Genomic DNA, 10820 nt, shown 5'->3' on the forward strand with positions numbered 1-10820 from the left:
AAACCCAGAATCTGTTCAACAAGTATGTGAAAAATGCGAGGGTATGAGCCTGATCAGTGCAAATCCCAGACATAACCTAGACTTAACATGTGTTACCCTCTAAAATATTGATCGAGACCAGGTTTAGTCGACTGTTTCAGAGTGGTCCCACATTACTACGAGATCCAAACCAGAAAAAGCCCATGATCTGGCAAACAACTATGAGAAATATGCGAAAGTATGAGCGTCATGAGGACAAGTCACAGACCTAACCCAGACCTAACATGCGTTATCCTTTGAAATGTTGACCCAGACTAGGTGGAATTGACTGTTTCAGTGTGGTACCGCATTACTACGTGATCCAAACCAGTGGAAGCCCCGGATCTGGCCAACAAGAATGAGAAATATGCGATTCTATGAGCCTGATGAGAGCAAAGCTCAGACCAAACCTAGACCTAACATGCGTTATCCTCTAAAATATTTATCGAAACCAGTTTTAATGGACTGTTTCAGTGTGGTACCACATTACTACGTGATCCAAACCGAAAAAAGCCCAGAATTTGGCCATCAAGAATGAGAAATATGCGAAAGTATGTGCCTGATGAGAGCAAATCCCAGACCTAACCTAGACCCAACATGTGTTATCCTCTAAAATATTGATCGTGACCAGGTTTAATGGACTGTTTCTGGGTGGTACGCCATTACTATGAGATCCAAACCAGAACAAACCCAGGATCTGTTCAAGAAGTATCTAAAGAATGCGCAAGTATGAGACTGAAGAGGGCAAATCCCAGACCTAATCCAGACCTAACATGCGTTATCCTCTAAATTATAGATCGAGACCGGGTTTAATTGACTGTTTCAGTGTGGTCCCACATTACCACTTGATCCAAACCAGCAAAAGCCCAGGATCTGGCCAACAAGTATGCGAAAAATGTGAAAGTATGACCCCGATGAGGGCAAATCCCAGACCTATCCTAGACCTAACTTGCGTTATCCTCTAAAATATTGATCGAAACCAGGTTCAATTGACTGTTTCAGTGTGGTACCACATTTATACGTGATCCAAACCAGAAAAAGCCCAAGATCAGGCCAACAAGTATGAGAAGTATGCGAAAGTATGACCCTGATGAGGGCAAATGCCAGGCCTAACCTAGACCTAACATGCGTTATCCTCTAAAATATCGAACGAAACCATGTTTAATTGACTGTTTCAGTCTGGTACCACATTACTACGTGATCCAAACCAGAAAGAGCCCAGAATCTGCCCATCAAGAATGAGAAATATGCGAAAGTATGAGCCTGATGAGTGCAAATCCCAGACCTAACCTAGACCTAACATGTGTTATCCTCTAAAATATTGATCGAAACCAAGTTTAATTGTCTGTTTCAATGTGGTACCACATTACTATGTGATCCAAACCAGAAAAAACCCAGGTTCTGTTCGACAAGTATGTGAAGAATGCGAAAGTATGAGCCTGATGGGGGCAAATCCAAGGCCTAACCTAGACATAACATGCGTTATTCTCTAAAATATTGATCGAAACCAGGTTTAATGGTCTGTTTCAATGTGGTACCACATTACTATGTGATCCAAACCAGAAAGAGCCCAGAATCTGCCCATCAAGAATGAGAAATATGCGAAAGCATGAGCCTGACGAATGCAAATCCCAGACCTAACCTAGACCCAACATGTGTTATCCTCTAAAATATTGACCGAAACCAGGTTTAACGGTCTGTTTCAGTGTGGTACCACATTACTACGTTATCCAATCCAAAAAAAGCCCAGAATTTGGTCATCAAGTGTTAGACAAATGCGAAAGTATGAGCCTGATCAGTGCAAATCCCAGACATAACCTAGACCTAACATGTGTTATCCTCTAAAATATTGATCGAGACCAGGTTTAGTCGACTGTTTCGGAGGGGTCACACATTACTACGAGATACAAACCAGAAAAAACCCATGATCTGGCAAACAAGTATGAGAAACATGCGAAACTATGAGCCACATGAGGGCAAATCACAGACCTAACCCAGACCTAACATGCGTTATCCTTTGAAATGTTGACCCAGACTAGGTGGAATTGACTGTTTCAGTGTGGTACCACATTACTACGTGATCCAAACCAGTGAAAGCCCCGGATCTGGCCAACAAGAATGAGAAATATGCGATTCTATGAGCCTGATGAGAGCAAAGCTCAGACCAAACCTAGACCGAACATTCGTTATCCTCTAAAATATTTATCGAAACCAGTTTTAATGGACTATTTCAGAGTGATACCACATTACCACGTGATCCAAACCTGAAAAAGCCCGGGATCTGGCCAACAAGTATGCGAAGAATGTGAAAGTATGACCCTGATAAGGGCAAATCCCAGGCCTAACCTTGACCTAACATGCGTTATCCTCTAAAATATAGATCGAGACCAGGATTAAGCTACTGTTTTAGTGTGGTACCACATAACTACGTGATCCAAACCAGAAAAAGCCCAGGATCTGGCAAACAAGTATGAGAAATATGCGAAATAATGAGCCTCATGAGGGCAAATCACAGACCTAACCCAGACCTAACATGCGTTATCCTTTGAAATGTTGACCCATACTAGGCTTAATTGACTGTGTCAGTGTGGTACCACATTACCACGTGATCCGAACCAGAAAAAGCCCAGGATCTGGTCAACGAGTATGCGAAAAATGTGAAAGTATGAGCCCGATGAGAGCAAATCCCAGACCTAACGGAGACCTAACATGCGTTATCCTCTAAAACATTGATCGAGACCAGGTTTAATAGACTGTTTCAGTGTGGTACCACATTACTACCTGATGCAAGCCAAAAAAAGCCCAGAATCTGGGCATCAAGTATGAGAAATATGCGATGGTATGAGCCTGATGAGAGCAAATCCCAGACCTAACCTAGACCTAACATGTGTTATCCTCTATAATATTGATTGAAACCAGGTTTAATTGACTGTTTCAGTCTGGTACCACATTACTACGTGATCCAAACCAGAAAAAGCCCAGAATCTGGCCATCAAGTATGAGAAATATGCGAAAGTATGAGCCTGATGGGGGCAAATCCAAGGCCTAACCTAGACATAACATGCGTTATTCTCTAAAATATTGATCGAAACCAGGTTTAATGGTCTGTTTCAATGTGGTACCACATTACTATGTGATCCAAACCAGAAAGAGCCCAGAATCTGCCCATCAAGAATGAGAAATATGCGAAAGTATGAGCCTGATGAGTGCAAATCCAAGACCTAACCTAGACCTAACATGTGTTATCCTCAAAAATATTGGTCGAAACCAGGTTTAATTGACTGTTTCAGTGTGGTACCACATTTCTATGAGATCCAAACCAGAAAGAGCAAAGGATCTGGCTAACAAGTAAGAGAAATATGCGAAAGTATGAGCCGGATGAGGGCAAATCCTAGTCCCAACTTCGACCTAACATGAGTTATCCACTAAAATATTGTTCAAAACCATTTTTAATCGACTGTTTCTGAGTGGTACCACACTACTGTGTGATCCAAACCAGAAAAAACCCAGGATCTGTTCAAGAAGTATGTGAAGAATGCGGAAGTATGAGACTGATGAGGGCAAATCCCAGAACTAATCCAGACCTAATCCAGACCTAACATGCGTTATCCTCTAAAATACTGATCGAGACCAGCTTTAGTCGACTGTTTCAGTGTGGTACCACATTACTACGTGATCCAAACCAGAAAAAGCCCAGAATCTGGCCATCAAGTATGAGAAATATGCGAAAGTATGAGTCTGATGAGGGCAAATTCAAGGCCTAACCTAGACCTAACATGCGTTATCCTCTAAAATATTGATCGAAACCAGGTTTAATCGACTGTGTCAGTGTGGTACCACATTACCGCGTGATCCAAACCAGAAAAAGCCCAGGATCTGGTCAACGAGTATTCGAAAAATGTGAAAGTATGATCCTGATGAGGGCAAACTTTCGACCTAACCCAGACCTAACATGCGTTATCCTCTAAAATATTTATCGAGACCAGGTTCAATTGACTGTTTCAGTGTGGTACGACATTACTACGTGATCCAAACCAGTGAAAGCCCAGGATCTGGCCTACATGAATGAGAGATATGCGATTCTATGAGCCTGATGAGAGCAAATCTTAGACCTAATCTAGACCTAACATGCGTAATCCTCTAAAATATTTATCGAAACCATGTTTAATCGACTGATTGAGTGTGGTACCACATTTCTATGTGATCCAAACCAGAAAGAGCAAAGGATCTGGCTAACAAGTAAGAGAAATATGCGAAAGTATGAGCCTGATGAGGGCAAATCCTAGACCCAACTCTGACCTAACATGAGCTATCGTCTAAAATATTGATCGAGATCAGGGTTAATGGACTGTTTCAGTGTGGTACCACACTACTATGTGATCCAAACCACAAAAAACCCAGGATCTGATCAAGAAGTATGTGAAGAATGCGGAAGTTTGAGACAGATGAGAACAAATCCCAGACCTAATCCAGACCGAACACAGACCTAACATGCGTTATCCTCTAAAATATTGATCGAGACCAGGGTTAATGGACTGTTTCAGTGTGATACTACATTACCACGTGATCCAAACCTGAAAATGCCCGAGATCTGGTCAACCACTATGCGAAAAATGTGATAGTATGACCCTGATGAGGTCAAATCCCAGGCTTAACCTGGGCCTAACATGCGATATCCTCTAAAATATCGATCGAAACCAGGTTTAATCGACTGTTTCAGTGTGGAACCACATTACTGTGTGATCCCGACCAGAAAAAGCCCAGAATCTGGCCATCAAGTATGAGAAATAAGCGAAGGTATGAGCCTGATGCGAGCAAATCCCACACCTAACGTAAACCTAGCATGCGTTATCCTCAAAAATATTGATCGGAACTAGGTTTAATCGTCTCTTTCAGTGTGGTACCACATTACTACGTGATCCAAAGCAGAAACATCCCAGGATCTGTTCAACAAGTATGTGAAGAATGCGAAAGTATGAGCCTGGTGAGGGCAAATCCTAGGCCTAACCTAGCCCTAACATGCGTTATCATCTAAAATATTGATCGAAACCTGGTTTAATCGACTGTTTCTGGGTGGTACCACATTACTATGTGATCCAAACCAGAACAAACCCAGGATCTGTTCATGAAGTATGTGAAGAATGCGAAAGTATGAGACTGAAGAGGGCAAATCCCAGACCTAATCCAGACCTAACTTGCGTTATCCTCTAAGATATTGATCGAAACCAGGTTTAATTGACTGTTTCAGGGTGGTACCACATTTCTACGTGATCCAAACCAGAAAAACATGGGATCTGTTCAACAAGTATGTGAAGAATGCGAAATTATGAGTCTGATGAGGGCAAATTCAAGGCCTAACCTAGACCTAACATGCGTTATCCTCTAAAATATTGATCGTGTCCAGGTTTAGTCGACTGTTTCAGTGTGGTACCACATTTCTACGTGATCCAAACCAGAAAAACATGGGATCTGTTCAACAAGTATGTGAAGAATGCGAAATTATGAGTCTGATGAGGGCAAATTCAAGGACTAACCTTGACCTAACATGCGTTATCCTCTAAAATATTGATCGAAACCATGTTTAATCGACTGCTTCAGTGTGGTACCACACTACTATGTGATCCAAACAAGAAAAAACCCAGGATCTGTTCAAGAAGTTTGTGAAGAATGCGAAATTATGAGTCTGATGAGAGCAAATCCCAGACCTAACCTAGACCTAACATGGGTTATCCTCTAAAATATTGATCGTGACCAGGTTTAGTCGACAGTTTCTGGGTGGTACCACATTACTATGTGATCCAAACCAGAACAAACCCAGGATCTGTTCAAGAAGTATGTGAAGAATGCGAAAGTATTTGACTGATGAGGGCAGATCCCATACCTAATCCAGACCTAACATGCATTATCCACTAAAATATTGATCGTGACCAGGTTTAGTCGACTGTTTCAGTGTGGTACCACATTTCTACGTGATCCAAACCAGAAAAAACATGGGATCTGTTCAACACTTATGTGAACAATGCGAAATTATGAGTCTGATGAGGGCAAATTCAAGGCCTAACCTAGACCTAACATGCGTTATCCTCTAAAATATTGATCGAAACCAGGTTTAATTGACAGTTTCACTGTGGTACCACATTTCTATGTGATCCAAACCAGAAAAACATGGGATCTGTTCAACAAGTATGTGAAGAATGCGAAATTATGAGTCTGATGAGGGCAAATTCAAGGACTAACATTGACCTAACATGCGTTATCCTCTAAAATATTGATCGAAACCATGTTTAATCGACTGCTTCAGTGTGGTACCACACTACTATGTGATCCAAACAAGAAAAAACCCAGGATCTGTTCAAGAAGTTTGTGAAGAATGCGAAATTATGAGTCTGATGAGGGCAAATTCAAGGCCTAACCTTGACCTAACATGCGTTATCCTCTAAAATATTGATCGAAACCATGTTTAATCGACTGTTTCAGTGTGGTACCACACTACTATGTGCTCCAAACAAGAAAAAACGCAGGATCTGTTCAAGAAGTATCTGAAGAATGCGGAATTATGAGACTGATGAGGGCAAATCCCAGACCTAATCCAGACCTAATCCAGACCTAACATGCGTTATCCTCTAAAATATTGATCGAAAGTAGGTTTAATTGACTGTTTCAGTGTGGTACCACATTTCTATGTGATCCAAACCAGAAAGAGCAGAGGAGCTGGCTAACAAGTAAGAGAAATATGCGAAAGTATGAGCCTGATGAGGGCAAATCCTAGACGCAACTCTGACCTAACATGAGTCATCCTCTAAAATATTGATCAAAACCATGTTTAATCGACTGTTTCAGTGTGGTACCACACTACTATGTGATCCAAACATCAAAAAACCCAGGATCTGTTCAAGAAGTATGTGAAGAATGCGAAATTATGAGTCTGATGAGAGCAAATCCCAGACCTAACCTAGACCTAACATGGGTTATCCTCTAAAATATTGATCGTGACCAGGTTTAGTCGACAGTTTCTGGGTGGTACCACATTACTATGTGATCCAAACCAGAACAAACCCAGGATCTGTTCAAGAAGTATGTGAAGAATGCGAAAGTTTGAGACTGAAGAGGGCAAATCCCAGACCTAATCCAGACCTAACTTGCGTTATCCTGTAAAATATTGATCGACCCCAGGTTTAATTGACTGTTTCAGTGTGGTACCACATTTCTACGTGATCCAAACCAGAAAAAACATGAGATCTGTTGAACAAGTATGTGAAGAATGCGAAATTATGAGTCTGATGTGGGCAAATTCAAGGCCTCACCTAGACCTAACATGCGTTATACTCTAAAATATTGATCGAAACCAGGTTTAATTGACTGCTTCACTGTGGTACCACATTTCTATGTGATCCAAACCAGAAAGAGCAAAGGATCTGGTTAACGACTAAGATAAATATGCGAAAGTATGAGCCTGATGAGGGCAAATCCTAGACCCAACTCTGACCTAACATGAGTTATCCTCTAAAATATTGATCAAAACCATGTTTAATCGACTGTTTCAGTGAGGTACCACACTACTATGTGATCCAAACCAGAAAAAACCCAGGATCTGATCAAGAAGTATGTGAGGAATGCGGAAGTATGAGACTGATGGGGGCAAATCCCAGACCTAATCCAGACCTAACATGCGTTATCCTCTAAAATACTGATCGTGACCATGTTTAGTCGACTGTTTCTGTCTGGTACCACATTGCTACGTGATCCAAACCAGAAAGAGCCCAGGATCAGGCCAACAAGTATGAGAAGTATGCGAAAGTATGACCCTGATGAGGTCAAATCACAGACCTAATCCAGACCTAACATGCGTTATCCTCCAAAATACTGATCGAGACCAGGTTTAGTCGACTGTTTCAGTGTGGTACCACATTACTACGTGATCCAAACCAGAAAAAGCCCAGAATCTGGCCATCGAGTATGAGAAATATGCGAAAGTATGAGCATGATGAGAGCAAATCCCAGACCTAACCTAGACCTAACATGGGTTATCCTCTAAAATATTGATCGGGACCAGGTTTAATCGTCCCTTCCAGTGTGGTACCACATTACTACTTGATCCAAAGCAGAAAAATCCCAGGATCTGTTCAACAAGTATGTGAAGAACGCGAAAGTATGAGCCTGGTGAGGGCAAATCCCAGGCCTAACCTAGCCCTAACATGCGTTATCATCTAAAATATTGATCGAAACCTGGTTTAATCGACTGCTTCTGGGTGGTACCAGATTACTATGTGATCCAAACCACAACAAACCCAGGATCTGTTCAAGAAGTATGTGAAGAATGCGAAAGATTGAGACTGAAGAGGGCAAATCCCAGAACTAATCCAGACCTAACTTGCGTTGTCCTCTAAAATAGTGATCGAAACCAGGTTTAATTGACTGTTTCAGTGTGGTACCACATTTCTACGTGATCCAAACCAGAAAAACATGTTATCTGTTTAACAAGTATGTGAAGAATGCGAAATTATGAGTCTGATGAGGGCAAATTCAAGGCCTAACCTAGACCTAACATGCGTTATCCTCTAAAATATTGATCGTGACCAGGTTTAGTCGACTGTTTCAGTGTGGTACCACATTTCTACGTGATCCAAACCAGAAAAAACATGGGATCTGTTCAACACGTATGTGAACAATGCGAAAGTATGAGCCTGATGAGAGCAAATCACAGACCTAACCTAGACCTAACATGGGTTATCCTCTAAAATATAGATCGTGGCCAGGTTTTGTCGACAGTTTCTGGGTGGTACCACATTACTATGTGATCCAAACCAGAACAAACCCAGGATCTGTTCAAGAAGTATGTGAAGAATGCGAAAGTTTGAGACTGAAGAGGGCAAATCCCAGACCTAATCCAGACCTAACTTGCGTTATCCTCTAAAATATTGATCGACCCCAGGTTTAATTGACTGTTTCAGTGTGGTACCACATTTCTACGTGATCCAAACCAGAAAAAACATGAGATCTGTTGAACAAGTATGTGAAGAATGCGAAATTATGAGTCTGATGTGGGCAAATTCAAGGCCTCACCTAGACCTAACATGCGTTATACTCTAAAATATTAATCGAAACCAGGTTTAATTGACTGCTTCACTGTGGTACCACATTTCTATGTGATCCAAACCAGAAAGAGCAAAGGATCTGGTTAACGACTAAGATAAATATGCGAAAGTATGAGCCTGATGAGGGCAAATCCTAGACCCAACTCTGACCTAACATGAGTTATCCTCTAAAATATTGATCAAAACCATGTTTAATCGACTGTTTCAGTGAGGTACCACACTACTATGTGATCCAAACCAGAAAAAACCCAGGATCTGATCAAGAAGTATGTGAGGAATGCGGAAGTATGAGACTGATGGGGGCAAATCCCAGACCTAATCCAGACCTAACATGCGTTATCCTCTAAAATACTGATCGTGACCATGTTTAGTCGACTGTTTCTGTCTGGTACCACATTGCTACGTGATCCAAACCAGAAAGAGCCCAGGATCAGGCCAACAAGTATGAGAAGTATGCGAAAGTATGACCCTGATGAGGTCAAATCACAGACCTAATCCAGACCTAACATGCGTTATCCTCCAAAATACTGATCGAGACCAGGTTTAGTCGTCTCTTTCAGTGTGGTACCACATTACTACGTGATCCAAAGCAGAAAAATCCCAGGATCTGTTAAACAAGTATGTGAAGAATGCGAAAGTACGAGCCTGGTGAGGGCAAATCCCAGGCCTAACCTAGCCCTAACATGCTTTATCATCTAAAATATTGATCGAAACCTGGTTTAATCGACTGCTTCTGGGTGGTACCAGATTACTATGTGATCCAAACCACAACAAACCCAGGATCTGTTCAAGAAGTATGTGAAGAATGCGAAAGATTGAGACTGAAGAGGGCAAATCCCAGAACTAATCCAGACCTAACTTGCGTTGTCCTCTAAAATAGTGATCGAAACCAGGTTTAATTGACTGTTTCAGGGTGGTACCACATTTCTACGTGATCCAAACCAGAAAAACATGGGATCTGTTCAATAAGTATGTGAAGAATGCGAAATTATGAGTCTGATGAGGGCAAATTCAAGGCCTAACCTAGACCTAACATGCGTTATCCTCTAAAATATTGATCGTGACGAGGTTTAGTCGACTGTTTCAGTGTGGTACCACATTTCTACGTGATCCAAACCAGAAAAAACATGGGATCTGTTCAACAAGTATGTGAAGAATGCGAAATTATGAGCCTGATGAGGGCAAATCCTAGACCCAACTCTGACCTAACATGAGTCATCCTCTAAAATATTAATCAAAACCATGTTTAATCGACTGTTTCAGTGTGGTACCACACTACTATGTGATCCAAACCACAAAAAACACAGGATCTGTTCAAGAAGTATGTGAAGATTGCGGAAGTATGAGACTGATGGGGGCAAATCCCAGACCTAATCCAGACCGAACACAGACCTAACATGCGTTATCCTCTAAAATATTGATCGAGACCAGGGCTAATGGGCTGTTTCAGTGTGATACCACATTACCACGTGATCCAAACCTGAAAATGCCCGAGATCTGGCCAACAAGTATGCGAAAAATGTGAAAGTATGACCCCGATGAGGGCAAATCCCAGGCTTAACCTAGACCTAACATGCGATATCCTCTGAAAAATCGATCGAAACCAGGTTTAATGGACTGTTTCAGTGTGGAACCACGTTACTGTGTGATCCCAACCAGAAAAAGCCCAGAATCTGGCCATCAAGTATGAGAAATAAGCGAAGGTAT

Source organism: Colletes latitarsis, chromosome 4, assembly GCF_051014445.1.
Source record: "Colletes latitarsis isolate SP2378_abdomen chromosome 4, iyColLati1, whole genome shotgun sequence".
NCBI lineage: Eukaryota > Metazoa > Arthropoda > Insecta > Hymenoptera > Colletidae > Colletes > Colletes latitarsis.